Genomic DNA, 20,369 nt, shown 5'->3' with positions numbered 1-20,369 from the left:
TTATTTTCTAGGCAAGAACCCATTTATTATCCTTAATGTACAGATGTGCTAAGAAGATCTATTCTAATAAACAAGTACTGAGTATTTATTTATGGTAGTGATGACGATCATCAATATGGATGTGGAAAGCAATCAATGTCCTCATCAAGTAAAATTTGAGAAATCTGGCATTTAAGTCCAAGGCAAAAAAAAAAAAAAATCACATGGAAATAAACAAAGAGCCTCCATCCTTCTCATACAATTTCTAGGGTTTTTGCCTTGTTTTTCCAGTATGTACACATAAACTAGAAAAGCTAAAATGTAAAAATTACATTATTAAGAATAATATTCGGTCAGGGAGAAACACTAATTCTTTTATTTCAGAAGATTTTGCTGTTGTGGTGCATTTTCTAAAGCACATTGCCTCTGGAGACGCTCAAAATGAAACAAAATAAACAAATGCTAGTCATCCTGTCCAAAGTAGAAGAGCTAAGTCCTGCCCTGAGGAACTGTACAATTGAACATAACAAGCTGGAAATCTCCTCATCCATATGCAATTCTTTCATAAATGATTTGAGGTCAAAGTGTCACTTCCAGAACTAGGGCCCAGGGAAGTAGACAGTTCCTACCAGAAGAGGGTACATTCAAAGAAATGTTTAGATCTGGTAAAGACTGACAAAAAGTAGATTTTGTGCTAAAGATGAAAATTTGAGATACATGAACAAAAAAGACAGATTTACTCCAAGGCCTGGAAATCCATCTGAAAAAAGCAGCAGGAATAACGGATTTGCAGAATGACTCTACAAAGCCCATGATGGATGTGTCCACCCACACAGGAAAGGAAGGAAAGGACATGCACCCAGAAGGCCAAGCTGCAGGCAGGTCTGAGGGTAGCATGAGGAAGAGTCAACAGCAGATACTGGTGACCTGTTCCTAGAGTCTGATCCAGAGGCAGGAGGTGCTACCCTGGGGGAACAGACACCTTAGGCAGGGAAGCCTTTGCTGGGAATAAAGTATGACCCTGGTCCTAAAGAACTAGGGAAAGATAGGAGGCTGTCACAGAGGAGAGAGGCCAGAGCCCCGTTCCCATGGAACAACAAGGTCACTAGCGCAGCATGATGAGTGGCAAGGCAGGGCCAAGACAGTTCCTGGCCCCTTCAACCTCAGTCATTTGCAGACGGGACTGGGGTGGGACTGACTTACTGGCTGAAGTGACCTCAGCTAGGAGTATTCAGGGACTCCAGGGACAGAACAACTATTGAACCACCCAGCAACTCAACTTAAAGCCATGTTTGAGGGACATCTATGGCCCAAACTACAGCAGCCTTCTTTCTTCTCCCTCTCACTTCCCTTTCCCACCTGGAATTTTCTCTTACAGTAACCCTTACTACTCCATGTTAAAATAGAGTCACCCTTACCCAGCAGGCTGTAAGCTTTTGAGAGCTAGGCCAATGTCTACTGTGTCAAGTGTTGAATCTCGAACATCAGTTGAATAAGTGAGTGACTCTCCATCTTGTTGGACACATGGGCAGATTGTCCCCTGCACTAATAAGGAAGATAGGAAGACCCCCTGGTTGAGGCTAAATGGTTCAAGAAGAAGACCTTGCCCGCCGCTGGTACTCTGAACAAATGCCTGATCTCTTTGCCTGAATTCTTAACTCTGCTACCTTAGTTACCTGTGTTGATCTCTGCCCTTTAACCTCAGCAGACCATGCCAAGCTTGTTTGCAGCTCTGGGCTCTGCTCCTATGGATTTCTCTAGACCTCCATTTGCCCCTGATGTGCCCTTGCCGGACAGATGTGCACCTGCTGACTTACTCTGATCTAGACAGTCCCCTGCTTCAGGTACCAGATGTCCATCCAGTGCAGCGGCAGCTCAGCCACTGGTTTGGGGGGCCACATCTCCGATCCAGCTGTGTCCATTCTAACCCAGCCACCACCAGTACCTCCACCTGGCAGGCTGGTCGCCAACAGATGTGATCAAGGCTGCTGTTAAGAACTTCCCCACTGGGGGGTGTGTACCAAAATAAGAAGCAAGCACCAGAACACCTAGAACTAATATGAAGTAATTACACTGATAGTATATATGTGCGTCTAAATCACACACACATATATAAACATAGTATAAATTAACCAAAAGCTTAAAATGTGATTATTTCCGCACCATATTTTATAACTGCATTGGAGTTCCTCAGCCGAATTACTATGGTGATGTCAAACGTTTTGCTGCCATTCCCAGCAATTTGAAGGTCAAAAATTCTATGCTGCCAGATTCTAGGGGAATTTTGTGATTAAATCCTGGTAATGTAACTATGCAATCCTTTGATACATGGTTACCCCTAGTGATGGGTAGTTTCCTGGGGGACTGACACATTCAATTGTGCATGAGGCCTTCCCCAGTACCAGGGCAAACAGACCATAGGATACAGCTTGCAAACATTACTTCCACGATGTTACAGAAAGGTTCTTTGGCAGAAAAAGAGAACTGATAAAGGTAGATCTGCATCACGCACACCTGTAACCAAGAGCTCTGCCAATTACATGCTCACCCCCGATCATTCTCGGTCATCTTAAAGGAAAAGCAGCCCCTGAAACCAAGGTCTCCACAACATGAACAGCATTAACTGTATTGCTCATTTCCAGACAGATGGAAGCAATGTTGGCGCTCTCACAACAGGACACAATCACAGGGCAGGGATGTCAGTGAACCAGGTGCAAATTGCTCCACCATATATTTAAGGCATCAGCAGTGCACATGCCTCCATTTGATAAAGTCAAATTAAATCCTGCTCAACCCTCAGCCTGCCTGATAGCAAACAAGAATCCCCAGCATTATTCACACAATTCTCCGAAAGCGGTCTTCCAACCCACAGTTGCAGTGGCGGCTATTGTTGCTGCAGCCCCACGATGTACCGCTGGCACCAGGTTTGACCATCTGTCCAACAGTATTGTTCTGTCTAAAGCAGAATCTCATTAGCCTAGCTTGCTGTCCAAGCCACTGCTGTCCCTTGGATACTGAGCAGCCTTGCTTGTGGCCTGACTTTCCTCATGGGGGCAGTCCCTTGCTTAGGCTCTCAAGGCATCTGTCCTCAGGTATGGCTCAGCCAGGCACCCACACTGCTGGCCAGCCCCACCTCTGAGGCGTAGCCTTCCAAGGGCTCAGGAAGGTGTCCTCCCCTTGTCCCCAGCTATCATCTCACAGTCCGCAATACGTGGTTCTGCTCTTTTCTTCAGCCTCCATTCCCCGCTCCCTTAGACTATCCAGCTTCACTGCATCAGAAGCCGTTTCACTTTTTGGCCTCGTGTGACTTGGCTTCTCAGCAGCTTTTCGCAAAAGCCAGCCACAACCTCTTGCTTGAGTCTCTTTCCCACTTCAGCGTTCATGATGCCACACTCTCCAAGTGTTCCCTCTACCTTGCTGGCTACTCTCAGCCTCCACTGCCCAGTCTCTAAATGTTGGGATTACTATTGGTTTACTTTAATAAACACTTAGATAAGATGTATCATTAATACTTGCTAGATAATATTTGTCATAAATGCCTTGCACGTATCACCTCATTAGTGCCCCACGTTTCCATTTTCAGACATCATCCCTATTTTCAACTTCCTAGGTTATCTCACACAACCTCATGGCCTTAAATACCATCTCCTCCCTAACATCTCCCAATGTATGTCTCTGGCCCCAGTGTTCCCCTGGGATTCCAGATCTGCTTCCCCAACTGCCTGCTCAACATTTCCATTGGCACATCTAATAAGAATCTCCAACTCGTTTAAAATCAAACCCTTCCCCTGCTCAGATATGCCACTCCCACCACTGCCTCGTATCCTGCAAGGCAAACGGCAAATCCATTCATTCCAAGATGCTCAGGCCCAAACTATGCAGTCATATGTGATTCCCTTCTCTCTATTTAACCCCCAACTGATTCATCATCAGATCCTTTTGGATCTACCTGTGGTCAGAAGCTGACCACTTGTCTTCACCTCTGCCATCCTAGTCTACGGCAGTATCATCTCTCTTCTGGGTTCATGGAAGAGCTTTCCAACAGACTTTCCTTCCACTCTCGCCTCCCTAATGTCTATTCTCCACATAGCAGCCAGAGACGTCAAAGCCCTCCACTGGCTTCTCATCGTACATAAAATACATCCAAAGCTCTTTCTACAGCTTAAGGCCTACAGTGATTTTACCTCCATCATCTCCCTGGCCTCATCCGCTACTTCATTCCCCCAAATCCCTTTGACCACCCTGCTCTTCCCCAAGCAGGTCTTTGCTCACATTCTTTCCTCTGCGTGGAACGTTCCTTCCTGAAACCTTTGCGTGGTTCACTCCTTCATTTCTTAAGGCCTCTGCTCAACTGTTACTTCCTTAGAGGGTTTTTTTGATGTTACCTAAGACAGCAGCTCCCTTTACCCTCTTCCAGCTCTTCATACTACAGTGGTCCTCTGTATCCGCAGGTTTCACATCTATGGATTCAATCTACTGAGGATGGAAATTTCACAGATACAGAGGGCGGACTGTGTTCATTGTACTAAGCCATTGTATATATGGGACTTGAGTATCATGGATTTTGGTATGGTGGGGCGCTCCTGGAACCAATCCCCACCCCTATAGATACTGAGGGAGAATTGTACTTACTTTATTCCATCACTATTATGTTATCTTGATTTTTGTTTCCTAATACTGTACTACCTATACATTTGTTATGATTTATATTGATTCTGCCAATGGATTGTAAGCTATTCTTATTCATTGTTTTATTCTCAGTGTCTAAAAAAAGAAGCTGGCACCCAGAATTTTGTAATAAATGAGTTTTTAATCAGTAATTTCCCTTTTTGGTTTAAGCCAGTGGGAATTGAATTTCTGTCACCAAAAACCAAAAGATTTGACTTAAAAAAGAAATGTTTGTTTATGGTTGTTATTGCTGTTACTTAACCACATGAAAAAGGAATAATCCTAACCCAATTATAACTCCAACAACACACAGGGACATGCTAGGGAATCTCTTCCAAAGAGACAGTGTTCTATTAAATTGGAAACATATGCATAGAGAGAACAAAATGTCAAGTAATTTTGAAGGAACTGAACAATATAAGTGATTGCTATTTCTCAACATGAGGTTCCAGTTTTTTCAACATTTCCAATTTGGGCTGTATAATTAAAGAAGGGACAGGGAGACAGCTCGTGGTTCACCACTACTGTAAATTGGCCACCTCTATCATACTGTGATTCTCTAGAATACCAGATTGTCAAGAAACTAACATTCATTTGTTCAACACCTATGTAATTCCTTGGATTCAATTCATCCCAGTTTGCCTGAGACTGTCCTGGTTTTAGAACCAAAAGGCCCATGTCTTGGGAAAACTCCCAGTCAAACCAAGATGGTTGGTCATCCAATAAAAATTATTCTTAGGATTTGGGCTTGAGCAACAGGGTAAATGGTAGAGTCATTTACCACGACAGAAACAAAACCTGGGAATGAACAGCAGGAGGATATAATTAAGACTTCTTTTTTGAGATACAAAGCAGGCATCCAAGTGGTAGTTGGTTAAATGAGTCCATACTTAAAGAAGAGGCCAGAGACTGAGTTCTAAGTTTTGGACCCATCGTCTTATTGATAACATTTTATAGTCTTGGAATTTACTGCTATTACCCAAGGAGTGAAAATGATAAAAGTACCTACAGGCGTCTCTTGAGGATTTTCACCATAAAAGAAGCTCTTCAAAAAAGTAGCTGCACAGCACGCCTCAGGCTGTTGTAAGGTCAGGCTGGCCTCTGCCACCGCAGGCTCCATCCACATTCCGTACCCTTCCCTCACCCGCCCCCCCCACCCCGGCCTGAGTGAGCCACAGCCCCCTAATCAGCTGCTACTTTAACCCCGCCCTGTCCCGAGTGAAGAACAGATGCCCTCAAGCGACCTACACACAGAGGCAGAGCCAAATCCAAAGCTGAACCCCAGGAACTGTGCAAACAAAGGAGAGAAAGGGAACTCTCTCCCGAGAGAAATTTGAGAGCAGCAGGTTAAATCTCCACAATCAACCTGACGTACGCTGCATCTGTGGAATACCTGAATAAACAACAAATCATCCCAAAATTGAAGCGGTAGATTTTGGAAGCAACTGTAGACTAGGGGTTTGCTTCTGCACGTAATTTGTTTCCGGGTTTTGTTTATCTTAATTTAGTATTTAGAGGTTATCATCATTGGTAGATTTGTTCATTGATTTGGTTGCTCTCTTGCGTTTTTTTTTTAATTTTTTATTTATTTATTTATTTTTGGCTGTGTTGGGTCTTTGTTTCTGTGCATGGGCTTTCTCTAGTTGCAGCGAGCGGGGGTCACTCTTCATTGCAGTGTGCGGGCCTCTCACTATCGCGGCCTCTCTTGTTGTGGAGCACAAGCTCCAGATGTGCAGGCTCAGTAGTTGTGGTTCACGGGCCTAGTTGCTCCGCGGCACATGGGATCCTCCCAGACCAGGGCTCGAACCCGTGTCCCCTGCATTGGCAGGCAGATTCTCAACCACTGCGCCACCAGGGAAGCCCCGTTTTTTTTTTTTAATATATAGATATATATTTTTTTTTCCTTTTTCCCTTTTTGTATGTGTATGCTTGTGATTTTGTCTGTATAGCTTTCCTTTTCATATGTGTCCTAAGGTACTGTCTGTCCATTTTTGTTTTTGTTTCTTTTTGTTTTTCTGTTGTTGTTTTCTTTTTAGTACAGTTTTTAGCCCTTGTTATCATTAGTGGATTTGGTTTGTGGTTTGGTTGCACTTTTTTTTATTACTATTTAATTTTTTTACTTTTTAATAACTTTTTCTTTTCTTTCTTCATCCCTCCTTCCGTCCTTCCTTCCACTCTTTCTTCCTTCCCTCCTTTCTTTCTCTCTTTCTTTTTCTTTCTCCCTTTTCTTATGAGCCATGTGGCTGACAACATGTTGGTGCTCCACACAGGTGCCAGGCCCTGTGCCTCTGAGGTGGGAGAGTCAAGTTCAGGACATTTGTCCACCAGAGACCTCCTGGCCCCATGTAATATGAAATGGTGAAAAATCTCCCAGAGATCTCCATCTCAATGCTAAGACCCAGCTCCACTCAACGACCAGCAAGCTACAGTGCTGGACACCTGATGCCAAACAACTAGCAAGCCAGGAACACAACCTCACCCATTAGCAGAGAGGCTGACTAACATAATAATAAGGTCACAGACACCCCAAAACACATCATCAGATGTGGCCCAGCTCACCAGAAAGACAAGATCCATCTTCATCCACCAGAATACAGGCACCAGTCCCCTCCACCAGGAAGCCTACACAACCCACTGAACCCACCTTACCCACTGGGGACAGACACCAAAAACAACTAGAACTACGAACCTGCAGCCTGCGAAAAGGAGACCCCAAACACAGTAAGTTAAGCAAAATGAGAAGACAGAGAAACACACAGCAGATGAAGGAGCAAGATAAAAACCCACCAGACCAAACAAATGAAGAGGAAATAGGAAGTCTACCTGAAAAAGGATTCAGAGTAATTATAGTAAAGATGATCCAAAATCTTGGAAATAGAATAGAGAAAATACAGAAAATGTTTAACAAGGACATAGAAGAACTAAACAGAAAACAAACAATGATGAACAACACAATAAATGAAATTAAAAATTTTCTAGAAGGAATCAATAGCAGAATAACTGATGCAGAAGAAGGGATAAGTGACCTGGAAGATAAAACAGTGAAAATAACTACTGAAGAGCAGAATAAAGAAAAAAGAATGAAAAGAATTGAGGACAGTCTCAGAGACCTCTGGGACAACATTAAATGCACAAACATTCAAATTATAGGGGTGCCAGAAGAAGAGAAAAAGAAAGGGACTGAGAAAATATTTGAAGAGATTATAGTTGAAAACTTTCCTAATATGAGAGAGGAAATAGTCAATCAAGTCCAGGAAGCGCAGAGAGTCCCATGCAGGATAAATCCAAGGAGAAACATGCCAAGATGCATATTAATCAAACTACCAAAAATTAAATACAAAGAAAAAATATTAAAAGCAGGAAGGGAAATACAACAAATAACATACAAGGGAACCCCCATAAGGTTAACAGCTAATCTTTCAGAAGAAATTCTACAAGCCAGAAGGGAGTGGCAGGATGTATTTAAAGTGATGAAAGGGAAAAACATACAACCAAGATTACTCTACCCAGCAAGGTTCTCACTCAGATTTGACGGAGAAATTAAAACCTTTACAGTCAAGCAAAAGCTAAGAGAATTCAGTACCACCAAACCAGCTTTACAACAAATGCGAAAGGAACTTCTCTAGGCAGGAAACACAAGAGAAGGAAAAGACCTACAATAACAAACCCAAAACAATTAAGAAAATGGTAATACAAACATATATATCAATAATTACCTTAAATGTAAATGGATTAAATGCTCCAACCAATAGACACAGACTGGTTGAACGTATACAAGAACAAGACCCATATATATGCTGTCTACAAGAGAACCATTTCAGACCTGGGGACACATACAGAAGGAAAGTGAGGGGACGGAAAAAGATATTCCATGCAAATGGAAATCAAAAGAAAGCTGGAGTAGCAATACTCTTATCACACAAAATAGACGTTAAAATAAAGACTATTACAAGAGACAGAGAAGGATACTACATAATGACCAAGGGATCCACCCAAGAAGAAGATATAACAATTGTAAATATTTACGGACCCAACACAGGAGCACCTCAATACATAAGGTAAACACTAACAGCCATAGAAGAGGAAATCGACAGTAAGACAATCATAGTAGGGGACTTTAACATTCCACTTTCACCAATGGAAAGATCATCAAAAATGAAATAAATAAGGAAACACAAACTTTATATGACACATTAAACAAGACGGACTTAATTGATATTTATAGGACATTCCATCCCAAAACAACAGAATAGAGTTTCTTCCCAAGCGCTCATGGAACATTCTCCAGGATAGACCACATCTTAGGTCACAAATCAAGCCTTGGTAAATTTAATAAAATTGAAATTGTATCAAGTATCTTTTCCAACCACAATGCTATGAGATTAGATATCAATTACAGGAAAAAATCTTTAAAAGATACAAACACATGGAGGTCAAACAATGCACTACTAAATAACCAAGAGATGCCTGAAGAAATCAAAGAGGAAATCAGAAAATACCTAAAAACAAATGACAATCAAAACACAATGACCCAAAACCTATGGGATGCAGCAAAAGCAGTTCTAAGAGGAAATTTATAGCAATACAATCCTACCTCAAGAAACAAGAAACATCTGAAATAAAAAACCTAACCTTACACCTAAAGCAATTAGAGAAAGAAGAACCAAAAAAAACCCAAAGTTAGCAGAAGGAAAAAAATCATAAAGATCAGATCAGAAATAAATGAAAAATAAATGAAGGAAACAATAGCAAAGATCAATAAAACTAAAAGTTGGTTCTTTGAGAAGACAAACAAAATTGATAAACCATTAGCCAGAGTCATAAGGGAAAAAAGGGAGAAGACTCAAATCAATAAAATTAGAAATGAAAAAGAAGTAACAACTGACACTGTAGAAATACAAAGGATCATGAGAGATTACTACAAGCAACTATATGCCAATAAAATGGACAACCTGGAAGAAATGGACAAATTCTTTGAAAAGCACAACCGTCTGAGACTGAACCAGGAAGAAATGGAAAATATAAACAGACCAATCACAAGCACTGAAATTGAAACTGTGATTAACAATCTTCCAACAAACAAAAGCTCAGGACCAGATGGCTTCACAGGTGAATTCTATCAAACATTTAGAGAAGAGCTAACACCTATCCTTCTCAAACTCTTCCTAAACATAGCAGAGGGAGGAAATCTCCCAAACTCATTCTATGAGGCCACCATCACTCTGATACCAAAACCAGAAAATGATGTCACAAAGAAAGAAAACCACAGGCCAATATCACTGATGAACACAGATGCAAAAATCCTCAACAAAATACTAACAAACTGGGCTTCCCTGGTGGCGCAGTGGTTGAGAATCTGCCTGCCAATGCAGGGGACGCGGGTTCGAGCCCTGGTCTGGGAGGATCCCACATGCTGTGGAGCAACTGGGCCCGTGAGCCACAATTACTGAGGCTGCACGTCTGGAGCCTGTGCTCTGCAACAAGAGAGGCCGCGACAGTGAGAGGCCCCCACTTGCCACAACTGGAGAAAGTACTCGCACAGAAACAAAGACCCAACACAGCCATAGATAAATAAATTAATTAATTTTGAAAAATACTAACAAACAGAATCCAACAGCATATTAAAAGGATCATACACCATGATCAAGTGGGGTTTATCCCAGGGAAGCAAGGATTCTTCAATATACGCAAGTCAATCAATGTGATAAACCATATTAAGAAAGTGAAGGAGAAAAACCATATGATCATCTCAATAGATGCAGAGAAAGCTTTCCATAAAATTCAACACCCATTTATGATAAAAATCCTCCAGAAACTAGGCAGATTGGGAACTAACCTCAACATAATAAAGGTCATATATGACAAACCCACAGCCAACATTGCTCTCAACTGTGAAAAACTGAAACCATTTCCTCTAAGATCAGGAACAAAACAAGGTTGTCCACTCTCACCATTATTACTCAACATACTTTTGGAAGTTTTAGCCACAGCAATCAGAGAAGAAAAAGAAATAAAAGGAATCCAAATTGGAAAAGAAGAAGTAAAGCTGTCACTGTTTGCAGATGACATGATACTATAGATAGAGAATCCTAAAGATGCTACCAGAAAACTAGAGCTAATCAATGAATTTGGTAAAGTAGCAGGATACAAAATTAATGCACAGAAATCTCTTGAATTCCTATACATTAATGATGCAAAATTAAACTCAAAATGGATTAAAGACCTAAATGTAAGGCCAGACACTATAAAACTCTTAGAGGAAAACATAGGCAGAACACTCTATGACATCAATCACAGCAAGATCCTTTTTCACCCACCTCCTAGAGAAATGGAAGTACAAGCAAAAATAAACAAATGGGTCTTAATGAAACTTAAAAGCTTTTTCACAGCAAAGGAAACCATAAACAAGATGAAAAGACAGCCCTGAGAATGAGAAAATATTTGCAAATGAAGCAAATGACAAAGGATTAATCTCCAAAATTACAAGCACCTCAGGCAGCTCAATATCAAAAAAACAAATAATCCAATCCAAAATGGGCAGAAGACCTAAACAGACATTTCTCCAAAGAAGATATACAGATTGCCAACAAACACATGAGAGGATGCTCAACATCACTAATCATTAGAGAAATGGAAATCAAAACTACAATGAGGTATCACCTCACATCAGTCAGAATAGCCATCATCAAAAAATCTACAAACAATAAATGCCGGGGAGGGTGTGAAGAAAAGAGAACCCTATTGCACTGTTGGTGGGAATGTAAATTGATACAGCCACTATGGAAAGCAGTATGGAAGTTCCTTAAAAAAACTACAAATAGAACTACCATATGACCCAGCAATTCCACTACCGGGCATATACCCTGAGAAAACCATAATTCAAAAAGAGTCATGTACCACAATATTCACTGCAGCTCTATTTACAGTAGCCAGGACATGGAAGCTACCTAAATGCCCATCAACAGATGAATGGATAAAGAAGATGTGGCACATATATACAATGGAATATTACTCAGCCATAAAAAGAAATGAAATTGAGTTATTTGTAGTGAGCTGGATGGACCTAGAGACTGTCATACAGAGTGAAGTAAGTCAGAAAGAGAAAAAAACAAATACCGTGTGCTAACACATATATATGGAATCTAAAAAAAAAAAAAGGTTATAAAGAACCTAGGGGCAGGACAAGAATAAAGACGCAGACGTAGAGAATGGACTTGAGGACGTGGGGACGGGGAAGGGTAAGCTGGGACGAAGTGAGAGAGTAGCATTGACATATATACACTACCAAATGTAAAATAGATAGCTAGTGGGAAGCAGCTGCATAGCACAGGGAGATCAGCTCGGTGCTTTGTGACCACCTAGAGGGGTGGGATAGGGAGGGTGGGAGGGAGACGCAAGAGGGAGGAGATATGGGGATATATGTATATGTATAGCTAATTCACTTTGTTATAAAGCAGAAACTAACACACCATTGTAAAGCAATTATACTCCAGTAAAGATGTTAAAAAATTAATTAATTAAAAAAGGAAACAAAATAAAGTAGCTGCCTGAGCACACTCTTTCAACACCTGTGATGCATGATGACCCAGATATACTGAAATAGGCCTCAGGTGGTGGGACAAGTCTTTTTTTAATGTGGTAAAAGGCTTTTTGTTTGGGGGAATATAATATCCAAACCCAGCATCCTCCATTTTAGTTTTTCATTCAATCAAGTCACTCAGTCTTCTAAACAAAATCAGTGGTTCATGGTTCAAAGAGGTCTCTGATAGAAGACTCTAGTACACGCTCTCTAAACTTATCATCAGGATATACATAAAGATAATTTTTAAAAAAGATTCACAACTTGGAAACCAAGACTGTCAGGAAACATAAAAACAGGATGTGAGAGGAATTGACACTAATTATTAAGTAGATAGAACTAGAGCAGGAAAAACTCAGCCAGCACAGCTCAACTTTGCTTCAGCAAAGAGAGAATTGATCAAAGACACTGGTGACTTCCGGATTAACATGGCAGAGAGAAAACAGGCATTTACTCCTGCTCCCTTCTGAATTTTTACTGGGACTACAGGAGGCGTTTTATTTCAGATGTAAGACCAAGAGTAAGAAAAGAACATAAAAGTATGAAACATCAGCACATTTTTTTAACTGAAATGTAAATTAAAAAGAGCCAACTCACCAGACCTTAGCGCGCTGGATCCCCAAGCAGCTGTGGGGAAAGCTCAGAAACAGCCCGGTTTATATCGCAGTTGTTAACACCTGATAATCTCATTTAAGCATGGTGGCACCTGATGCTTCTGATGTAGTGGTGAAGGCGGGGCTCCATAGAGGAGCGTTCGTTAAAAGTTTGTTCCAGAAGCTGTTAGTGCCTCAATGCCATCCCCTAATCTAGCAGCTAGATGCCTTTCCCTCTCCAATGCTGGCAGAAGAGGGAAGCTTTGTTTTCTAAAATTGTAAAACAGCCATTTTTCAGACCAGGGAGAGTCTGGCACAGTTAAGGGTAGGAGGACGCTAATGAGAACAGATGAATTCAGGGAATATTTACATCCAGATTGCTGAGTGCACCTCACATGCATACGTATCCCTGTCTAAATGTGATAACTAGAACTGTAAAACTCTTTTTCCAGCATGTTATTTTTTGGCCACAACACTCGGCATGTGGGAACTTATTTCTCCAGCCAGGGATCGAACCCATGACCCCTGCATTGGAGGCACAGAGTCTTAACCACTGGACCACCAGGGAAGTCCCAAACTATAAAACTTTTAGATGAAAATATGTGTTCATCTTTATACCTTTTAATTTGGCAATGATTTCTTAGATATGACACCAAATATACAGGCAATCCAAGAAAAAATAAATTGGACTTATTCAACGTTAAAAACATTGGGCTTCAAAGGACTCGATCAAGAAAGTGAAAAGAAACCCACAGAGTGGAAAAAAACATTGGCTTATCATCTAGCTGGTAAAAACCTAGTATGAAGAATATATAAAGAACTATTACAATTAAACAATAAAATGATAGTAGCCCAGTTTTTAAATGGGCAAAGGGTTTGAACAGACATTTCTTCAAATGGCAATAAACACATGAAAAGATGCTCAACATCGTTAGTCATTAGAAATGCTAATCAAAACCGCAGTGAGATGTCCACTAGCATGGCTATAATCAAAAAGAGACAAGTTTTAGTGAGAATGTGGAGAAATTGGAGCCCTCACCATTGCTGGTGGAAATTTTAAAGGGAGCAGCTGCTTTGGAAAATGGTTTGGCGTTTATTCAAAATGTTAAGCATCAAGTTACCATGAGATCTAGCTATTTCACTCCTAGGTATACAGCCAAGAGAAATGAACACATATGTCCACACAAAAACTTGGATTCCAATGTTCATGACAGCATTATTCACAATAAACAAAAAGTGGGAAAAAAACAAATCTCTGTAAACTAATGAATGGATAAACAGGATGTATACCCATACAATGGAATATTACTCAATTACAAAAAGGAATGATGCTCTGATATGTGTTACAACACAGATAACTCTTGGTAATATTATGCTAGTAAAAGAAGCCACGAAAGACCACATGTTGTATGACTGCATTTACATGAAGTGTCCAGAATAGGCTAATCTATAGACAAAGTAGGTTAGTGGTTGTCACAGGCAGGAGAAAAAGGGACAGAGGGTGTGACTCTAATGGACGTGGGGTTTCTTTGGGGAATTAGCAGGGATCAATACACAGTGTTGTGGATATGTTAAAAACCATGGAAATATATGCTTGAAAAGAGTGAACTATGTGAATTATGTTTCAATAAAGCGTTATTGGGAAAAAAAAGATGACAGAGTTATAAAAAGAAAATTTTAATCAAAAAAAATTCCCCCCAGTGCTAACATATTTGGTGGGGAGAGATGAAGTAAAATTGTGTTAAACTTCTCACATATTCGTATTTCCCTTATGATTTTAACATTTCGAGGAATAAAGAAAGCTTTGGTAAAACATAAAGACAATAAGAAGATAAAAGAAAAAAAAGGACAGTAGAGAAAATTTGTACCAAAAGCAGAGCAAAAATTAAATTTAAAAAAAAGAGTAAGACAAATATACCAGTGATCCCATTATATCAAAATTGGTTCAATTCTCCCACTAAAGACAAAAATTCTCAAACTGGGCCATGTGAAAACCTAGCTGTTGTTTACCATTATAGAGGCCCAATTCAAGTAGAAATGGAACAAACTTTACTGAAGAGTAAGGTATTTTAAAATCTCTTTCATTTTCCTCTTTTTTATTTTCATATATAGAAACCTTCATTCCCAGAGTCATCCCAGTTTAAGAACAGTCTATTCTTTATCCATTGTTCACTCTAGTCCTCCTGGTGGGAAATGAATGTTCCTCATGGCAGACACACTTGGCTCCTTAAGCAACAACCATTCTTCCTTTTTCCTTGATAATCCACCCTGATTTTGTTAAAATATCAACCTCAGGGAAGGCCAGCTTAGCCTCGCCCCCTCACCTAAGGAAGGAACCCTGATTATTCTAAGCCAATAAATATAACCTTGTCCCTTTACCAGTGACTGCTTTAGGAAAGGACAAGTGACACAATTCTGAACAAAGAGACACAAGGGGAAATCTGCTAGGGACATTCTGGGAAAGTTTTTCTTTGTAAAAGAAGGTTTTCTTCCCCTTGAATAATATTGTGTATTATTCAAGGGGAATAATTATTCAGAGCACCCTTGCAAACATGATGCGGGAGAAGTGTGTAGGTGATGATGTGAAGATTAGGTAGAGCAGAAAGATATGGAAAATCTGGGTCCTTGATGATTTTGAACCATAAACTTAACAACCCCTAAAACAGCCATATTTTTGGATTTAAAAGATAACACATTTTTGTTATCAATCACTTTTTTTTTAAACTTCCAGACAAAATCATCTTAAGCAACTCATTCTTTACTTGAGATATAAATACCCATAACTTTCGATAGTTTTACGTTTAGGTGATGGATTTAGGGAAAGATCCACAGGGAACTGAATTATTTGGGGGCTCAAAAATGTTTGAAATGATTGAAATCATCTAATTAGTGGTGGTATAGAGCATGGGCAATCAAAATAAGAGAGCAAACCCTCCAAAAGCAAACCTCAGAAGTCTCCCCTGGGTCTTTATTTATTAGTGATTCCAGTGTGTGTGTGTGTGTGTGTGTGTGTGTGTGTGTGTGTGTGTGTGCGCACGTGTGCATTTTAGGGATTTATGATGATGAGTGTCAGGGATGGAGATTAGGAGGAGAATAGAAAAAAAGTGGAAATATTGGGATTCATCTATAAAACCTGGTGAAATTGTCTTTTTTAATAGGTCTTGAAATCTGGTAGAGTCAGTCCCATACTTTCTCAGAACATTTTGAAGCCAATAAAACCCCCTAATATTATGTGACCAAACTCTTCTCTAATTTCTTTTTACATATTGGGACTCTTATGTGTCATGAGTACAATGTAGTTAAATTATATAATAAGAAAAGATTAACAAAAACAAATTCAGTGACATGGAAATAAACACACACACACAGCAAATGCAAACTCCTAAATTACTTCTGGTTCAAAGAAAGAATATAAACTAAAACCGCAGAGTATTTAAAAAGTAATGATATTGAGAATGCAACTTACCTAAACTTCAGTGATATGGCAAAAGCTGTACTGAGGAAAAAAAAAATCCACAGCCTAAACGCTTGCATTTATTATAACGAAGGAATAAAATCAACTTGAGAAACTAGAAAAATTTCAACAAAAGTTAGCTAAGAAAAATAGAAATGAGAAAATTATAATGATAAAAGAACAAAACAATAGAATATTAATGGGATAAATAGCATAAATTCTTGGGTTTTTTTTTTTTTTTAGTACGTGGGGCTCTCACTGCTGTGGCCTCTCCCGTTGCGGAGCACAGGCTCCGGATGCGCAGGCTCAGCGGCCATGGCTCACGGGCCCAGCCGCTCCGCGGCATGTGGGATCCTCCCGGACCGAGGCACGAACCCGTGTGCCCTGCATCAGCAGGCAGACTCTCAACCACTGCGCCACCAGGGAAGCCCCATAAATTCTTTTTGAAAATACAAGATATTGGGTCTTTAAAATATATAACAGTGATGGATGGTAACTAGACCTTTGGTGGTGATCACTTTGTAGTGTATACAGATCTCAAATTATAATGTTGTACACCTGAAATTTACACAGTGTTCTATATCAGTTTCACCTCAAGTTTTTTTTTAAACACCAGAAATGTAACAGGTTTTCCTGTTTTCAACCTCTAGTGATATTTCAAGCTATCAGAAAGTGGCAGTATGAAGCAGCCTAATGAGGCATACATCATATATAGTTTTTATTCATCTTCTACCAAGCGGTATTATGTGTGTTCACTTATGAAGTGCACAAGCACACACAGAAAAACACCAAACCATAAAAGTCTAAAAGGTTATTTAAATGTTTCACAAGTACCTGTCTGGCAATGAATAAAATCACTTCTTTTTTTCTGTGCCTTTGTATGTGAAATATATATATATATATATATATATATATATATATATATACACACACACATACACCTTCTGCCAGAGATTAATCAAGAAGTGAAAGTCTAAATACATAACATCAGGAATGGTGAAAATTCTCTAGAAACATATAAGCAAGCAAAATTTACTTAATAACAGGTAGAGCTCTTGAGTAAAGGAAGAACTATGGAAGAAATAAATTGTTTCCAATGAATTATTTCAATAAAGATTAGTCCCAGATAGTTGCCTCAGTAAGTTTGATCATATATTTAAAGGTGAGATGATTCCATTTCAAATGAAATTCTTCCCAATTCATTTTGCAAACAAGACATAACCTTTGCATAAAAATGTTAGAAAGCAAAGCAAAATTAAAACCAGACTAATTTTACCTAAACCCTAAAACTCAAGCCTCAATAGAAACTATTCTCTGAGTCCTGAGATTCAATAAGCCATATTTTAACCATTTACTTAGCTACAACTTAACAGAGACAAATTTCCAGCCCATACCTTATCTGACTCAACCAATTTCACATTCTGAGATGTGACACTTGCAGCTCTCCATGTCCATTTGCCAAACGCAAGACTCATTTGACTACAAGTGACTTCTCACTTCGTTGAGCAGAAAGGGAAATTATTGACTCGTGTAATGGCCCAGTCCAGGGATATGATGGCGGCAGGAATGGCTGGATCCAAGGATGCAAGAAATGGCAGAAGGGTGGGCCACTACATGCGATTATTCAGTGTGTGCACTACACATCTGTAACCAGCCCAGCCTCTACTCTGAAAATCATGCCCTCTGGAATGAGCTACGTCTACCCAGAGAGAGAGGCCTGTTTTCCTTCGCACAAAGGTGGAATTCCCTAGGTGAAATCTGAAACTGCCCTCCAAACACGGGGGGCAAGGAAAGCAGAAGAAAGAGGCACATCACTCCCGATTGATAAGTGGCAGTTTTAACAAGCAAGGGAACTTACATATGAGGCTTGTCTTGGGTGGCTGCAAAACGAGTAGATCTGTGGGCCCACCAGAATCTTAAAAGTTTATATAGAGGCCTTAACAGGGTTCAGTCACATATTCAGTCCAGATGGTCTCAGCAACAGTGCTCTCTCAAGGTTGCATCCTTGGAACTGGCTCACACTGTGGGGAGCCATAGGCAGAACATACATTCCAAGGATGGGAGGAGGTAGGGAGCTGCCTATTGCCCGAGTCCAGCTCACGGGTCAACCGGCAGTCACATTCTCCCCACAACCTCCTCCAGCGGTGTTTATTTGCCAAGCTCGGCTCTTATCTAAAGAAGACAGTTTTCTCTAATTATCAAACATCTCCATTTAGGCAGGCAAAGGCCACAGTGTGGGATGCAGTCTGCCTCTCTGATGGCTTCATGTACAGAAAGTCTGTCCGTGTAGTGACACTGATCAAAATGATGGTGGACAGCCCTAAGCTTGCTCTCTTCCTGGTGCCTGAAATTCAAAAAGGTGAATGTACCCCTTTTCCAGATAATTGTATTTTTAAAATCCCTTGATACGTTCTCATTGACAAAACCCGAGTCAGGTTACCTGGTTGGCAACTCTTTAAACACATAGACTCAGAGCTGGAAAAAGGAGACAGTGAAAACTTAGGATGCTGTTTCCAAAGATGAGGTTAGGGATGGTGGGTAAAACAAACCTTGCAGCTACTTCTCATAATCATCAAGACCATTATCATCTGACTTGGTATTTGCATGCCACCTTACTAACTGGGTTTTCCTCACAGCGTTAATGGGAAGATCAAATGATAGATCCTGCAAAATAGTGTGTGGTCACAGAGCTGTAAACAGATACAAAAGACTGTTGACACCTCAAACTTCATATATACATACACCCCATATACAGCATACACATATTATCTTGATTCTCACCCTTGCCAGGTGTAAAAAGATGTTTCATTCTGGCATTTTGGTTTGGTATAATGTTTCTTGCTGTACAGAGGGATGGTGTGGCCAGCTTCTCCTTCTACTGAAGATGATGAGAACTCTGCCAAGAGAACTTCATTCGGTGAATTAAAATTGGTGGGAGTTTTTGTTTGTTTATCCTGCAAAACTTGTTCTTGTGCTTCAAACCGTTTTGCGGGCCTCTCACTGTTGTGGCCTCTCCCGTTGCTGGGCACAGGCTCCGGACGCACAGGCTCAGTGGCCATGGCTCACGGGCCCAGCCGCTCCGCGGCATGCGGGATCTTCCCGGACCGGGGCACGAACCCGTGTCCCCTGCATCGGCAGGCGGACTCTCAACCACTGTGCCACCAGGGAAGCCCATTCAAACTGTTAAGTCAGACTTTTTCCATGGTGGAAACAAGACCCTGTGGATTGAACTTGAGATTGATTTGAGTGGAGTTGGGGCTGGGGGAGGAGTGAGGAGGAGAAGGGAGGGGGCGAAAGCAATGATTAGAACTCTACACTGACATTACTCTGTTTTCCAAATTTTCTTTTAACTGCTCTTCCAATATATTCAGAAAAGGTGAAACTGCTTGTCCCTGTAGTGAAGAGCCCCTGCTATACAGTATTGTTTTGAAAAAATTGCAAGGCATGAAGTCAAGAGATCCTGACCCTGAATTCAAGAAGCCTCCTTTTATCCCACACCTAGGGAGCCGTGAAAATCCCAAGGTTGGTGCTGTGGTCTCCTCACCCCTGGGAAAAAAAAAACCTTCATAGTCAAATCAAGAAGGCAGGAATCACTTCACACTCAGCAGGTGAGTGTCCCATTTAGGGGTGGCGTGTGTATGTAAGAGCGAGAGAGAGAGAGAGAGAGAGAGAGAGAGAGAGAGAGAGAGTTAACCGAAGTCTGAAAATCAAGAAATACATGCTTGCCATCGTCATGCTATTAGAAGAGTATGTAAATAACCTTACAGATAATGTCTTTGATTTTATAGAAAGCATAGATACCTATCTAACCAAATTTTCAACTCTGGGCAGTGTCAGTGAAAATAATCAATAAACAATCTATAATAGGAATAGAAAGGAGTTTTATTTGAGCCAAAGTGAGGTCTACAACCCTGAAGACAGCCTCTTAGATAACTCTGAGGAACTTCTCCAGAGAAGCATGGTTTTCAGCAGTTTTATATCTTGTCAGAACAAAGAACATCAAACAAATCAGGGATGCATTCCTTCAGAGTTTCAAAAAACAAAAAAAAACAGATCAGCACATACACAGTGAGTCAGTATGGCCTTGGCACCTGGG

Source organism: Tursiops truncatus, chromosome 13 (genome assembly GCF_011762595.2).
Source record: "Tursiops truncatus isolate mTurTru1 chromosome 13, mTurTru1.mat.Y, whole genome shotgun sequence".
NCBI classification, from domain to species: Eukaryota; Metazoa; Chordata; class Mammalia; order Artiodactyla; family Delphinidae; genus Tursiops; species Tursiops truncatus.
The sequence above is the reverse complement of the archived record's forward strand: the minus strand, read 5'-3'. Positions refer to the sequence as shown.